This window comes from Haematobia irritans, chromosome 2, assembly GCF_050003625.1.
Source record: "Haematobia irritans isolate KBUSLIRL chromosome 2, ASM5000362v1, whole genome shotgun sequence".
Classification (NCBI taxonomy): Eukaryota; Metazoa; Arthropoda; class Insecta; order Diptera; family Muscidae; genus Haematobia; species Haematobia irritans.
In genome coordinates, this window is record NC_134398.1 from 28,496,160 (window position 1) to 28,510,389 (window position 14,230).

At 28.4% G+C, this 14,230-nt stretch overlaps 2 non-coding genes across 2 annotated transcripts; both read right to left on the reverse strand.

The window, feature by feature from the left end:
- Positions 1-3,055: 3,055 nt before the first annotated feature.
- TRNAM-CAU (transfer RNA methionine (anticodon CAU)) lies at positions 3,056-3,128 on the reverse strand. The gene has a single exon. It is a non-coding gene; the product is annotated as a tRNA-Met (tRNA).
- A 3,492-nt stretch (positions 3,129-6,620) lies between these two features.
- TRNAM-CAU (transfer RNA methionine (anticodon CAU)) lies at positions 6,621-6,693 on the reverse strand. Its single transcript has one exon. It is a non-coding gene; the product is annotated as a tRNA-Met (tRNA).
- Between the last annotated feature and the right edge of the window lie 7,537 nt (positions 6,694-14,230).

The following is a 14,230-nucleotide window of genomic DNA, read 5'->3' on the forward strand; positions in this document are numbered from 1 at the left end:
TTTCAATACAGTCATAAGTCAAAAAATAAGGCAATAACAAAATTTTTAAAATAGCATTGGTAATCAAAACAAAATTTCGATGAATTTCGATGACCCAGGAAAATACAACTATAATGCAACAATAAGTGTTTTTCTGTTTATAGTTCCAGTTATATAGATATACAAGTAACAGTAGATTTAAATATATCTATAAGGTAATTATTAATTATTTTATCTTAATTTTTAATATTTCAAAATACAATTTTTTTGCACAATTTTAAAAAATGTATAAATAAATAACCATAATCATCTACCAAACTTTGGAGAAAATTTTACCAAAAAACTAACTGAAAAAACACTATTTTGCCAAAATTGTATTTCTATAGAAAATTTTGTCAACATTTTATTTCTATAGAAAATTTTGTCAAAATGTTATTTCTATAGAAAATTTTTGTCAAAATTTTATTTCTATAGAAAATTTTGTCAAAATTTTGTTTCTATAGAAAATGTTTTCAATATTTTATTTCTTTAGAAAATTTTTTCAAAATTTTGTAAAAATTTTATTTCTATAGAAAATTTTGTCAAAATTTGATTTCTATAGAAAATTTTGTCAAAAATTTGTAAAATTTTATTTCTATAGAAAATTTTGTAACAATTTGATTTTTATAGAAAATGTTGTAAAAATTTTATTATACCCACCACCATAGAATGGTGACGGGGGTATAATAAGTTTGTCATTCCGTTTGTAACACATCGAAATGTCGATTTCCGACTATATAAAGTAAATATATTCTTGATCAGGGAGAAATTCTAAGACGATATAACGATGTCCGTCTGTCCGTCTGTCTATCTGTCTGTCTGTCTGTCTGTTGTAATCAAGCTACAGTCTTCAATAATGAAGCAATCGTGCTGAAATTTTGCACAAACTCGTCCTTTGTCTGCTGGCTATATCGGTCCAGGTTTTGGTATAGTCCCCATATAACCCGACCTCCCTATTTGGGGTCTTGGGCTTATAGAAATCGTAGTTTTTATCCAATTTGCCTGAAATTTGAAATCTAGAGGTATTTTATGACCATAAAGAGGTGTGCCAAAAATGGTGAGTATCGGCCCATATTTTGGTATAGCCCCCATATAGACCGATTTCCCGATTTTACTTCTTGGGCTTCTAGAATCCGAAGTTTTTATCCTATTTGCCTGAAATTGGAAATCTAGAGGTATTTTCGGGTCATAAAGAGGTGTGCCGAAAACGGTGAATATCGGTCCATATTTTAGTATAGCCCCCATAAGAACGATCCCCCGATTTAACTCCTTGGGTTTCTAGAAACCGTAGTTTTTATCTGATTTGCCTGAAATTGTAAATATTCTGGTATTTTAGGCTCACAAAAACGTGTATCGGATTAAGTTTTTATCGGTCCATTTGGTAATGCCTCCATATAGACCGACTTCACTTCTTGAGGGTGTAGAAGGCGCACTGATCATGAAAATTGCTTAAAACTCAATGTAAAATTTCCAGATTTTACGTCTACAGATTTAAAATTTAAAATCAAGACGTTATTTTATAATTTTTTTGCACACTTACAAGAGATGTTAATGATTCCTCTAAAACTCAAACAAAAAGGGTTCTTATAAATCCCGAATCTGATATAGTCCTCATAGGTGAAATCTTTAAATTGATCTTCGGGAAGTGTCATCAAGTCCTCAAGCCCTCCTGCAATTTCAAAGGAAACCCTAATATTTGGTTCATGGTGGTGGGTATTTAAGATTCGGCACGGCCGAACTTAGTGCTGTATATTCTTGTTTTTTGAGAAAATGTTGTCAAAATTTGATTTCTATAGAAAATTTTGTAAAAATTTTATTTCCATAGAAAATGTTGTCAAAATTGTATTTCTTCAGAAAATGTTATCAAAATTTTATATCTATAAAAAATTTTGTCAACATTTTATTTCAATAGAAAATTTTTTCAAAATTTTATTTCTATAGAAAATTTGGTCAAGATTTTATTTCTATAGAAGATTTTGTCATGATTTTATTTCTGTAGAAAATTTTGTCAAAATTTTATTTCTATAAAAAATTTTGTAATAATTTTATTTTTATAGAAAATTTTGTCAAAATTTTATTTCTATAGAAAATATTGTCAAAATTGTATTTCTATAGAAAATTTTGTCAACATTTCATTTCTTTAGAAAATTTTGTCAAAATTTTATTTCTATAGAAAACTTTGTCAAAATTTTGTTTCTATAGAAAATTTTGTCAAAACTTTGCTTCTATAGAAAATTTTGTCAAAATTTTGTTTCTATAGAAAATTTTGTCAAAATTTTATTTTTATAGAAAATTTTGTCAAAATTGTATTTCTATAGAAAAATTTGTCAAAATTTTATTTCAATAGAAAATTTTGTCAACATTTTATTTCTATAGAAAATTTTGTCCAAATTGTGTTTCTATAAATTTTTTTTTTCAAAATTTTACTTCTGGGGAAAATTTTATCAAAATTCTTTTTCTATAGAAAATTTTGTCAAAATTTTATTTCTATAGAATATTTTCTCAAAATTTTATTTTGTATAGAAAATTTTGTCAAAATTTTATTTCTAGAGAAAATTTTGTCAAAATTTTATTTCTATAGAAAATTTTGTCAAAATTTTATTTCTATAGAAAATTTTGTCAAAATTTTATTTCTATAGAAAATTTTGTCAAAATTTTATTTCTATAGAAAATTTTGTCAAAATTTTATTTCTATAGAAGATTTTGTCAAGATTGTATTTCTATAGAAGATTTTGTCAAGATTTTATTTCTATAGAAAATGTTCTCAAAATTTTATTTCTATAGAATATTTTGTCAAAATTTTATTTCTATAGAAAATTTTGTCAAAATTTTATTTCTATAGAAAATTTAGTCAAAATTTTATTTATATATATATATATATATATATATATATATATATATATATATATATATATATATATATATATATATATATATATATATATATATATATATATATATATATATATATATATATATATATATATATTAATTTTGGTATATTAGTAATATTTCATTTATATTTAGAAAAAATCACTGCCCCGAGTGAGGCTCGAACTCACGACCTTAAGATTATGAGACTTACGCGCTGCCTACTGCGCCATCGAGGCTATAGCAATGCGGAAGATATTGTATAAGCAATCGCATGAGTCATGGGTATTTTTATGTAGGGGAAGTGATAATACACATTGTATTTCTCTTTTTATTTCAATACAGTCATAAGTCAAAAAATAAGGCAATAACAAAATTTTTAAAATAGCATTGGTAATCAAAACAAAATTTCGATGAATTTCGATGACCCAGGAAAATACAACTATAATGCAACAATAAGTGTTTTTCTGTTTATAGTTCCAGTTATATAGATATACAAGTAACAGTAGATTTAAATATATCTATAAGGTAATTATTAATTATTTTATCTTAATTTTTAATATTTCAAAATACAATTTTTTTGCACAATTTTAAAAAATGTATAAATAAATAACCATAATCATCTACCAAACTTTGGAGAAAATTTTACCAAAAAACTAACTGAAAAAACACTATTTTGCCAAAATTGTATTTCTATAGAAAATTTTGTCAACATTTTATTTCTATAGAAAATTTTGTCAAAATGTTATTTCTATAGAAAATTTTTGTCAAAATTTTATTTCTATAGAAAATTTTGTCAAAATTTTGTTTCTATAGAAAATGTTTTCAATATTTTATTTCTTTAGAAAATTTTTTCAAAATTTTGTAAAAATTTTATTTCTATAGAAAATTTTGTCAAAATTTGATTTCTATAGAAAATTTTGTCAAAAATTTGTAAAAATTTTATTTCTATAGAAAATTTTGTAACAATTTGATTTTTATAGAAAATGTTGTAAAAATTTTATTATACCCACCACCATAGAATGGTGACGGGGGTATAATAAGTTTGTCATTCCGTTTGTAACACATCGAAATGTCGATTTCCGACTATATAAAGTAAATATATTCTTGATCAGGGAGAAATTCTAAGACGATATAACGATGTCCGTCTGTCCGTCTGTCTATCTGTCTGTCTGTCTGTCTGTTGTAATCAAGCTACAGTCTTCAATAATGAAGCAATCGTGCTGAAATTTTGCACAAACTCGTCCTTTGTCTGCTGGCTATATCGGTCCAGGTTTTGGTATAGTCCCCATATAACCCGACCTCCCTATTTGGGGTCTTGGGCTTATAGAAATCGTAGTTTTTATCCAATTTGCCTGAAATTTGAAATCTAGAGGTATTTTATGACCATAAAGAGGTGTGCCAAAAATGGTGAGTATCGGCCCATATTTTGGTATAGCCCCCATATAGACCGATTTCCCGATTTTACTTCTTGGGCTTCTAGAATCCGAAGTTTTTATCCTATTTGCCTGAAATTGGAAATCTAGAGGTATTTTCGGGTCATAAAGAGGTGTGCCGAAAACGGTGAATATCGGTCCATATTTTAGTATAGCCCCCATAAGAACGATCCCCCGATTTAACTCCTTGGGTTTCTAGAAACCGTAGTTTTTATCTGATTTGCCTGAAATTGTAAATATTCTGGTATTTTAGGCTCACAAAAACGTGTATCGGATTAAGTTTTTATCGGTCCATTTGGTAATGCCTCCATATAGACCGACTTCACTTCTTGAGGGTGTAGAAGGCGCACTGATCATGAAAATTGCTTAAAACTCAATGTAAAATTTCCAGATTTTACGTCTACAGATTTAAAATTTAAAATCAAGACGTTATTTTATAATTTTTTTGCACACTTACAAGAGATGTTAATGATTCCTCTAAAACTCAAACAAAAAGGGTTCTTATAAATCCCGAATCTGATATAGTCCTCATAGGTGAAATCTTTAAATTGATCTTCGGGAAGTGTCATCAAGTCCTCAAGCCCTCCTGCAATTTCAAAGGAAACCCTAATATTTGGTTCATGGTGGTGGGTATTTAAGATTCGGCACGGCCGAACTTAGTGCTGTATATTCTTGTTTTTTGAGAAAATGTTGTCAAAATTTGATTTCTATAGAAAATTTTGTAAAAATTTTATTTCCATAGAAAATGTTGTCAAAATTGTATTTCTTCAGAAAATGTTATCAAAATTTTATATCTATAAAAAATTTTGTCAACATTTTATTTCAATAGAAAATTTTTTCAAAATTTTATTTCTATAGAAAATTTGGTCAAGATTTTATTTCTATAGAAGATTTTGTCATGATTTTATTTCTGTAGAAAATTTTGTCAAAATTTTATTTCTATAAAAAATTTTGTAATAATTTTATTTTTATAGAAAATTTTGTCAAAATTTTATTTCTATAGAAAATATTGTCAAAATTGTATTTCTATAGAAAATTTTGTCAACATTTCATTTCTTTAGAAAATTTTGTCAAAATTTTATTTCTATAGAAAACTTTGTCAAAATTTTGTTTCTATAGAAAATTTTGTCAAAACTTTGCTTCTATAGAAAATTTTGTCAAAATTTTGTTTCTATAGAAAATTTTGTCAAAATTTTATTTTTATAGAAAATTTTGTCAAAATTGTATTTCTATAGAAAAATTTGTCAAAATTTTATTTCAATAGAAAATTTTGTCAACATTTTATTTCTATAGAAAATTTTGTCCAAATTGTGTTTCTATAAATTTTTTTTTTCAAAATTTTACTTCTGGGGAAAATTTTATCAAAATTCTTTTTCTATAGAAAATTTTGTCAAAATTTTATTTCTATAGAATATTTTCTCAAAATTTTATTTTGTATAGAAAATTTTGTCAAAATTTTATTTCTAGAGAAAATTTTGTCAAAATTTTATTTCTATAGAAAATTTTGTCAAAATTTTATTTCTATAGAAAATTTTGTCAAAATTTTATTTCTATAGAAAATTTTGTCAAAATTTTATTTCTATAGAAAATTTTGTCAAAATTTTATTTCTATAGAAGATTTTGTCAAGATTGTATTTCTATAGAAGATTTTGTCAAGATTTTATTTCTATAGAAAATGTTCTCAAAATTTTATTTCTATAGAATATTTTGTCAAAATTTTATTTCTATAGAAAATTTTGTCAAAATTTTATTTCTATAGAAAATTTAGTCAAAATTTTATTTATATATATATATATATATATATATATATATATATATATATATATATATATATATATATATATATATATATATATATATATATATATATATATATATATATATATATATATATATATATATATATATATATATATATATATATATATATATATATATATATATATATATATATATAGAACATTTTGGCAAGATTTTATTTTTATAAAAAATTTTAAAAAAGTTACTACAGAAAATTTTATCCAAACTTTATTCCTATAATTTTTTTTTTCAAAATCTAATATCCATTTTTGCCAAACATTGTAATTATAATAAGAAATGAAGACGTATAAAGACGAATTAAAAATTGAAATTGAAAATTACTATATTTAAAAATTATGTTCAAATTTTATGTCTACAGAAAATTTTGTCAACATTTTTTTCTATAGATAATTATTTCTATAAAAGTTTGTGAAACACCTCTTAATTGAAAAAAAAAAAAAACATTTTAAAAATGAAAAACAAAAAAAAAATCATTGCCCCGAGTGAGGCTCGAACTCACGACCTTAAGATTATGAGACTTACGCGCTGCCTACTGCGCCATCGAGGCTGTGTTGGCCCTGCAGGCAAAGAACATACCTGAATGGAAGAAACTTTGGCACAGTGGAGGATTTGAAAATTAGTGCATTATTTTTCACTGACGTTATTTTCTACGAGGGTTGACTTTTATATATCGGGATTGGGAAATATAGTAGGCGACCCTCGTAGACTTTCCCACGTATCGTAATCACTGTTGCCACAATTGGTAGACATTATTAAACATTTCCTGAGATCCAGATACGGAAGAGATTAAAAGAAATATTTGACCGTTCGATGAACACGAAACTTAATTTACAAAATTTCTTCTTTCTAATTTTTTTTCTTTTTAATTTCGACCAAACAAATATTTTTGAAGCAAAGATTAAACTGCTAGAGTTTCATTACAAAATTCCAACATATACAAAGTCTAACTGCAATCAATGTTGCGTATGATGAATGAACAAAATTTTTGTTTATCATACGCCACCATATATGCACCAATTAAAACCAATCATTCGCTCCCCAGGCAATTACCTCCACAAATAAGTGGGTAGATAAACCACAACTAAACAATATATGTATGTATGCCTCATATGCACAAGTTTGCACTACAAAATCACTAAAAACCTCATTCACCCCAAACTACAATATTGTCATTAGTATGTAAGTGGTTAAATTGATGACCAAAATCAACATATGTCATTGCTTTGCTATATACATATATAGTATTCATGCAATATAGATGCAATAAAATTATATTCCATAAATGAATAACATCTACCAATTGGATATCATGGACAATTAAATTGTTGAATTTAGCACAAATCTAAGGCAAAGCCAAATTGAAAATCACATTTCAAATATACGGTTTTGGTGAATGAGTCTAACATTGACCACCAGTTCGATAAAAACAAAAACTACAAAAAAATTGTATATCACAAAAAACCAGAACTCTAAAGCATACAGGTAGTATAAAATATTTATGTAGAAAAAATATTTAACAAAAAATAGGTCATATGTAACCATTAGGAAAAATAATGGATAGTTTTAAAACCAAAACCAATTAAAATATGCCCACTTTAATATTTTATGAACAAAAAAAAAAAAAAACAATACAAATGGTTTTACTTATAATAAAAATTATTTTCTCATCTATACAAAAAAAAACTATTTTTGTTTATATTAAAAACATATTTTTATATAAAATACAAATATATTTTTATATGTAATGAAAATATTTTTTTATTTTATATTTTTTTTCCGGGGTTGTGTTTATTTTTATTGTATAGGAAATTAGTTGTATTATAAGTAAAAATATTTTATTATTTTTATATTATTGCCGAAATAATATTTTCAGAGTTCATTAAAAGTTAAGAGGTAGATAAGCATTCTTACGTACAACTATCACATGATTATACAGCTCATAGGCTTTAATGTACGCCGAAATTAATTTTCTAAAAATATATAATTGGAAAAATAGAAGAAATTACAAAAATTGGGTCATATATAAATTTTTTTACTTACAGATAAAAATTATTTTATATAACCAAAAATATTTTTGTTTATAATAAATACCTTTTTTATACAATAAAAAATAGTTTTATATATAATAAAAATATATATTTTTTTATTTTATATGTTTTTTCGGGGTTGTGTTTATTTTTATTATATATAAAACAAGTATATACGGCCGTAAGTTCGGCCAGGCCGAAGCTTATGTACCCTCCACCATGGATTGTGTAGAAACTTCTACTGAAGACTGTCATCCACAATCGAATTACTTGGGTTGCGGTAACTTTTGCCGATGACAAGGTATCTTAAAACTTCCTAATACCGTAATATATACCACGTAGTCCATACGTGATATATATTAAACTTAAAATGACCGATTAAATACGTATATAATTAAGTTTGTCAAAATTTTCTATAGAAATAAAATTTTGACAAAACAAAATTTTGTCAACATTGTTTATAGAAGTAAAATTTGGACAAAATTTTCTATAGAAATACGATTTTAACAAAATTTTCTATAGAAATAACATTTTGACAAAATTTTCTATAGAAATAAAATTTTTACAAAATTTTCAAAAGATTTAAAATTTTGACAACATTCTCTATAGAATTAAAATTTTGACAACATTTTCTACAGAAATAAAATTTTGCCAAAACTTTCTATAGAAATAAAATTTGACAAAATTTTCTATAGGAATAAAATTTCGACAAAATTTTCTATAGAAATAAAATTTTGCAAGATAATCTAGCAAGCATGATTATGAACCGATATGGACCAATTTTTGTGAGATTGGGGATCGGCTATATATAACTATAGACCGATATGGACCAATTTTGGCATGGTTATTAGCGGCCATATATTAACACCACGTTGCAAATTTCAACCGGATCGGATGAATTTTGCTCGTTCAAGTGGCTCCGGAGTTCAAATCTGGGGATCGGTTTATATAGGGGCTATATATAATTATGGACTGATATGGACCAATTTTTGAATGGTTCTTAGAGACTATATACTAATACCATGTACCAAATTTCAGCCGGATCGGATGAAATTTGCTTCTCTTAGAGGATCCGCAAGCCAAATCTGGGGATCGGTTTATATGGGGGCTATATATAATTATAGACCGATATGGACCAATTTTTGCATGGTTGTTAGAGACCATATACTAACACCACGTACCAAATTTCAACTGGATCGGATGAAATTTGCTTCTCTTAGAGCAATCGCAAGCCAAATTTGGGGGTCCGTTTATATGGGGTCTATACGTAAAAGTGGACCGATATGGACCAGTTTTTGCATGGTTGTTAGAGACCATATACTAACACCATGTACCAAATTTCAACCGGATCGGATGAATTTTGCTTCTCTTAGAGCAATCGCAAGCCAAATTTTGGGGGTCCGTTTATATGGGGGCTATACGTAAAAGTGGACCGATATGGACCAATTTTTGCATGGTTGTTAGAGACCATATATTAACACCATGTACCAAATTTCAGCCGGATCGGATGAAATTTGCTTCTCTTAGAGCAATCGCAAGCCAAATTTGGGGGTCCGTTTATATGGGGGCTATACGTAAAAGTGGACCGATATGGACCAATTTTCGCATGGTTGTTAGAGACCATATACTAACACCATGTACCAAATTTCAGCCGGATCGGATGAAATTTGCTTCTCTTAGAGCAATCGCAAGCCAAATTTGGGGGTCCGTTTATATGGGGGCTATACGTAAAAGTGGACCGATATGGACCAATTTTCGCATGGTTGTTAGAGACCATATACTAACACCATGTACCAAATTTCAACCGGATCGGATGAATTTTGCTTCTCTTAGAGCAATCGCAAGCCAAATTTGGGGGCCGTTTATATGGGGTCTATACGTAAAAGTGGACCGATATGGACCAATTTTTGCATGGTTGTTAGATACCATATACTAACACCATGTACCAAATTTCAACCTGATCGGATGAAATTTGCTTCTCTTAGAGCAATCGCAAGCCAAATTTGGGGGTCCGTTTATATGGGGTCTATACGTAAAAGTGGACCGATATGGACCAATTTTCGCATGGTTGTTAGAGACCATATACTAACACTATGTACCAAATTTCAGCCGGATCGGATGAAATTTGCTTCTCTTAGAGCAATCGCAAGCCAAATTTGGGGGTCCGTTTATATGGGGGCTATACGTAAAAGTGGACCGATATGGACCAATTTTCGCATGGTTGTTAGAGACCATATGCTAACACTATGTATCAAATTTCAGCCGGATCGGATGAAATTTGCTTCTCTTAGAGCAATCGCAAGCCAAATTTGGGGGTCCGTTTATATGGGGGCTATACGTAAAAGTGGACCGATATGGACCAATTTTCGCATGGTTGTTAGAGACCATATACTAACACCATGTACCAAATTTCAGCCGGATCGGATGAAATTTGTTTCTCTTAGAGCAAGCCAACTTTGGGGGTCCGTTTATATGGGGGCTATACGTAAAAGTGGACCGATATGGCCCATATGGCCATCCGACCTACATCAATAACAACTACTTGTGCCAAGTTCCAAGTCGATAGCTTGTTTCGTTCGGAAGTTAGCGTGATTTCAACAGACGGACGGACGGACATGCTCAGATCGACTCAGAATTTCACCACGACCCAGAATATATATACTTTATGGGGTCTTAGAGCAATATTTCGATGTGTTACAAACGGAATGACAAAGTTAATATACCCCCTTCCTATGGTGGAGGGTATAAAAATAGTTTTGTTATAAGTAAAACTATTTTTTATTTGTGTGGATTTTTTGGGTTTATGTTGTTGTTGTAGTTGTTGTAACAGTTTTTAATGTAGTTTCACCCATTTTGTTCTATGCTTGTGTAGTTCAGCTGGTAGCCAGATCAAGGAACTCTGCGACAAGGATGGGATGTGTCCAGAGTGATCTGGTAGTGAGACGGGTAGGCTTAGCTGGGCAAGCAAAAAGGTGACGAGTGTCATGTGGCCCTTGATTACAGATGGGACACACGTCAGCTACGCTGCTATCAATCACTGATAAGTATGAATTGAGGCGGCTGCACTTGCCTGATCTTAGTTGGGCCAAAACTACCCTAGTCTGCCGTGGGAGGTCTCTCCCCTCCGGCGCTATGGGCGGCGGTCGGACTCCGAGAACAGGATTAACCTTGTAGCTTCTCACCGCTTCAGCTACAGTATCCTCATGAATCCTGTTCAGACCTGTCTGGTATGCTGCCTGATCTAGAGGCTCTCTTTTGTAACGCTGGATCTCGGGCTCTAGAAGGTGAAGATCAACCCTTACATTCCTGGGTGGAGGTTGTCTATCCACAAGATGGTGATTCGGATGACAACTTCGATGGCAACCCAAGATGTACTGCTTTGACAACATGTAGTTGTGTCGATGCACTGGGATGATCTTGGTCTCCGCATAAAGGTGATCCAGGGGTGTTCTGCGGAGACATCCTGTTGCGGTTCTAAGGGCAGCGTTCTGACAGGTCTGTATGTTATTGCACTGCGTATCGCTCGTTTGAGGTGTCCACACTGGCGCTGTATAGTTTACCACTGACCGGCCAATTGCCTTATATGTAGTTAACAAGGTTTCTTTGTCCGCACCCCAAGTGCTGCCGGCAAGCGACTTGAGGACCTTGTTTCTACCGCGGAGCTTATTACAAATTGCAGTGGCATGGGCTGCAATTTGTAATAAAGGCTGTCGAATGTGACCCCGAGAATCTTGGGGTAATTTGTTGTCGGAATTGTTTCGCCATCGACTCTGACATTCAACAACAATATATATATATATATATATATATATATATATATATATATATATATATATATATATATATATATATATATATATATATATATATATATATATATATATATATATATATATATATATATATATATATATATATATATATATATATATATATATATATATATATATATATATATATATATATATATATATATATATATATATATATATATATATATATATATATTTTTTTTTTTTGTAATATAATAATAAAAAAAATTATGGTTTATAATAAAAACCTGTTTTACATATAATAGACAAAAATTTTTATTTATGAAAATATTTTTTATTCTTATTGATTTTTTGTTTTAGAAATATTGAAAATTGTATTTCATAGCACTGAGATACAAATATGGGAATAAAAATTGTTTTCATTTATAATAAAATTAATATCCTATTAAAAATATTTGCTATATATAATAAAAAAATATTTTTATTTATAATACATTTTACTTTATAATAAAAATATTTTATTATACATTTTATTAATAAAATTTTTTATTCCCATGTTTTTCGGACAATCTTCAATATTTTTACACACACACAAAAACTATTTAAATTATTGTCGACTGAAACATTTCACAATCCCGAAGAATTACAAATAAATTTATTTATAATATTTTTTTTATTTTTTATTCCCATAATACTTTTCACCATACCATTTTCCAATGCTAGGAAATTCAATTCTTTGACTAGAAAATCCATTTTCCTAAACTGCTATCTTTGTAGTTGTACTAGAGCAAAAATTTCAATTTCTTTCCCCTGTGTTCGCCCATGTATTAGAGACTAGTTCCATAGAAATTCTGACAATAGGTTAAAATTCTCACGTGCTAGTTTTTCCATTGTGTATTCTACCTAGTTTCTTAGATCAAAACCATACATTGAAATTGTGGTGCTAGTGCTTGGTCTGATTGAAATGTATACTCCTATGCAATGAACAACCAAACAAACGTTTGGTGTTTTTCGCCATATTTTAATTAAAACCTTTTTTAATTGTTTCCACTCGTAAAAACAATGTAGGCAAATGTGCTGAAAACATTAGGTCAAAACCACGTGAATGTAGATATCTTCGCTTCAAAGGTTGTTTTTTTCCGTGGCGTATGAACAATTTTAATTATATGCCTGCCAAGATGTATGAGTGTTGTGAGTGTGGAAAAAAAAACTAAACGAAAAAGAAATTAGGTCAATGGGGCTCTTGGTAACAAAACGGAGCATAAATTATATTTAAGGTTTTTTTTATATATAATTTAAAAAAAAAATAATTTTTTTTTACTATTACATGACACAGAAGCACCCTTGCGTATAATTAAATCAATCATATCACTATTATATATTTGAATAGCTCATACGCTTTAATATGGCTAAAATTAATATAAATCATACGTCCACCTATTCCAGTGGTAAGTATTATTAATATTAATTCAAAGTTATGGGAGAAGAGAAACGTCCTTGCGTATATTTATCACACACTTAAATTAAATACGCACTAATTGGACTTAATTTTCAATTCATTAAAAGTTATTTTGAGGTGATGTGTATAAATCGTTCATTTTAGGCTCTTCAACGGGATATTATCAGACTTTCCATCCAGATATGCCAATGCATAGTATTATTAATGTTATTGCAAATGTACGATGTTATATATGTATTTCAATTCCTCATACGCACCAATGGGGTTGCCATTAATATGAACCATACGCCCCGATGTTCCTGCATAAATAATTTTCAATTTTGCCAGTAAACGTTTTTTTTTTTTATTTTTTTGATGTGATGTGCCAATAATACAAATTTAAGAATCATATGGCCACGTTACCTGCAGAAAGAATCAAATTAAAAGTCTCAGTAAAAAACTCATGACAATATAATTATAGTTAAATTTTATATTTTTGGAGCTTATCATCGAATAGAAAATTTCACCAAATTTTATTTTATACAGAAAATTTTGTCACAATTTTATTTCTATAGAAAATTTTGTCAAAATTTTATTTCTATTGAAAATTTTGTCAAAATTTTATTTCTATAGAAAATTTTGTCAAAATTTTATTTCTATAGTAAATGGTGTCAAAATTTTATTTCTATAGAAAATTTTATCAAAATTTTATTTCTATGAAAATTTTTTCAAAATTTTATTTCTATTGAAAATTTTCACAAAATTTTATTTCTCTTGAAAATTTTCACAAAATTTTATTTCTATAAAAATTTTTGTCAAAATTTTACTTCTATAGCACATTTCTAT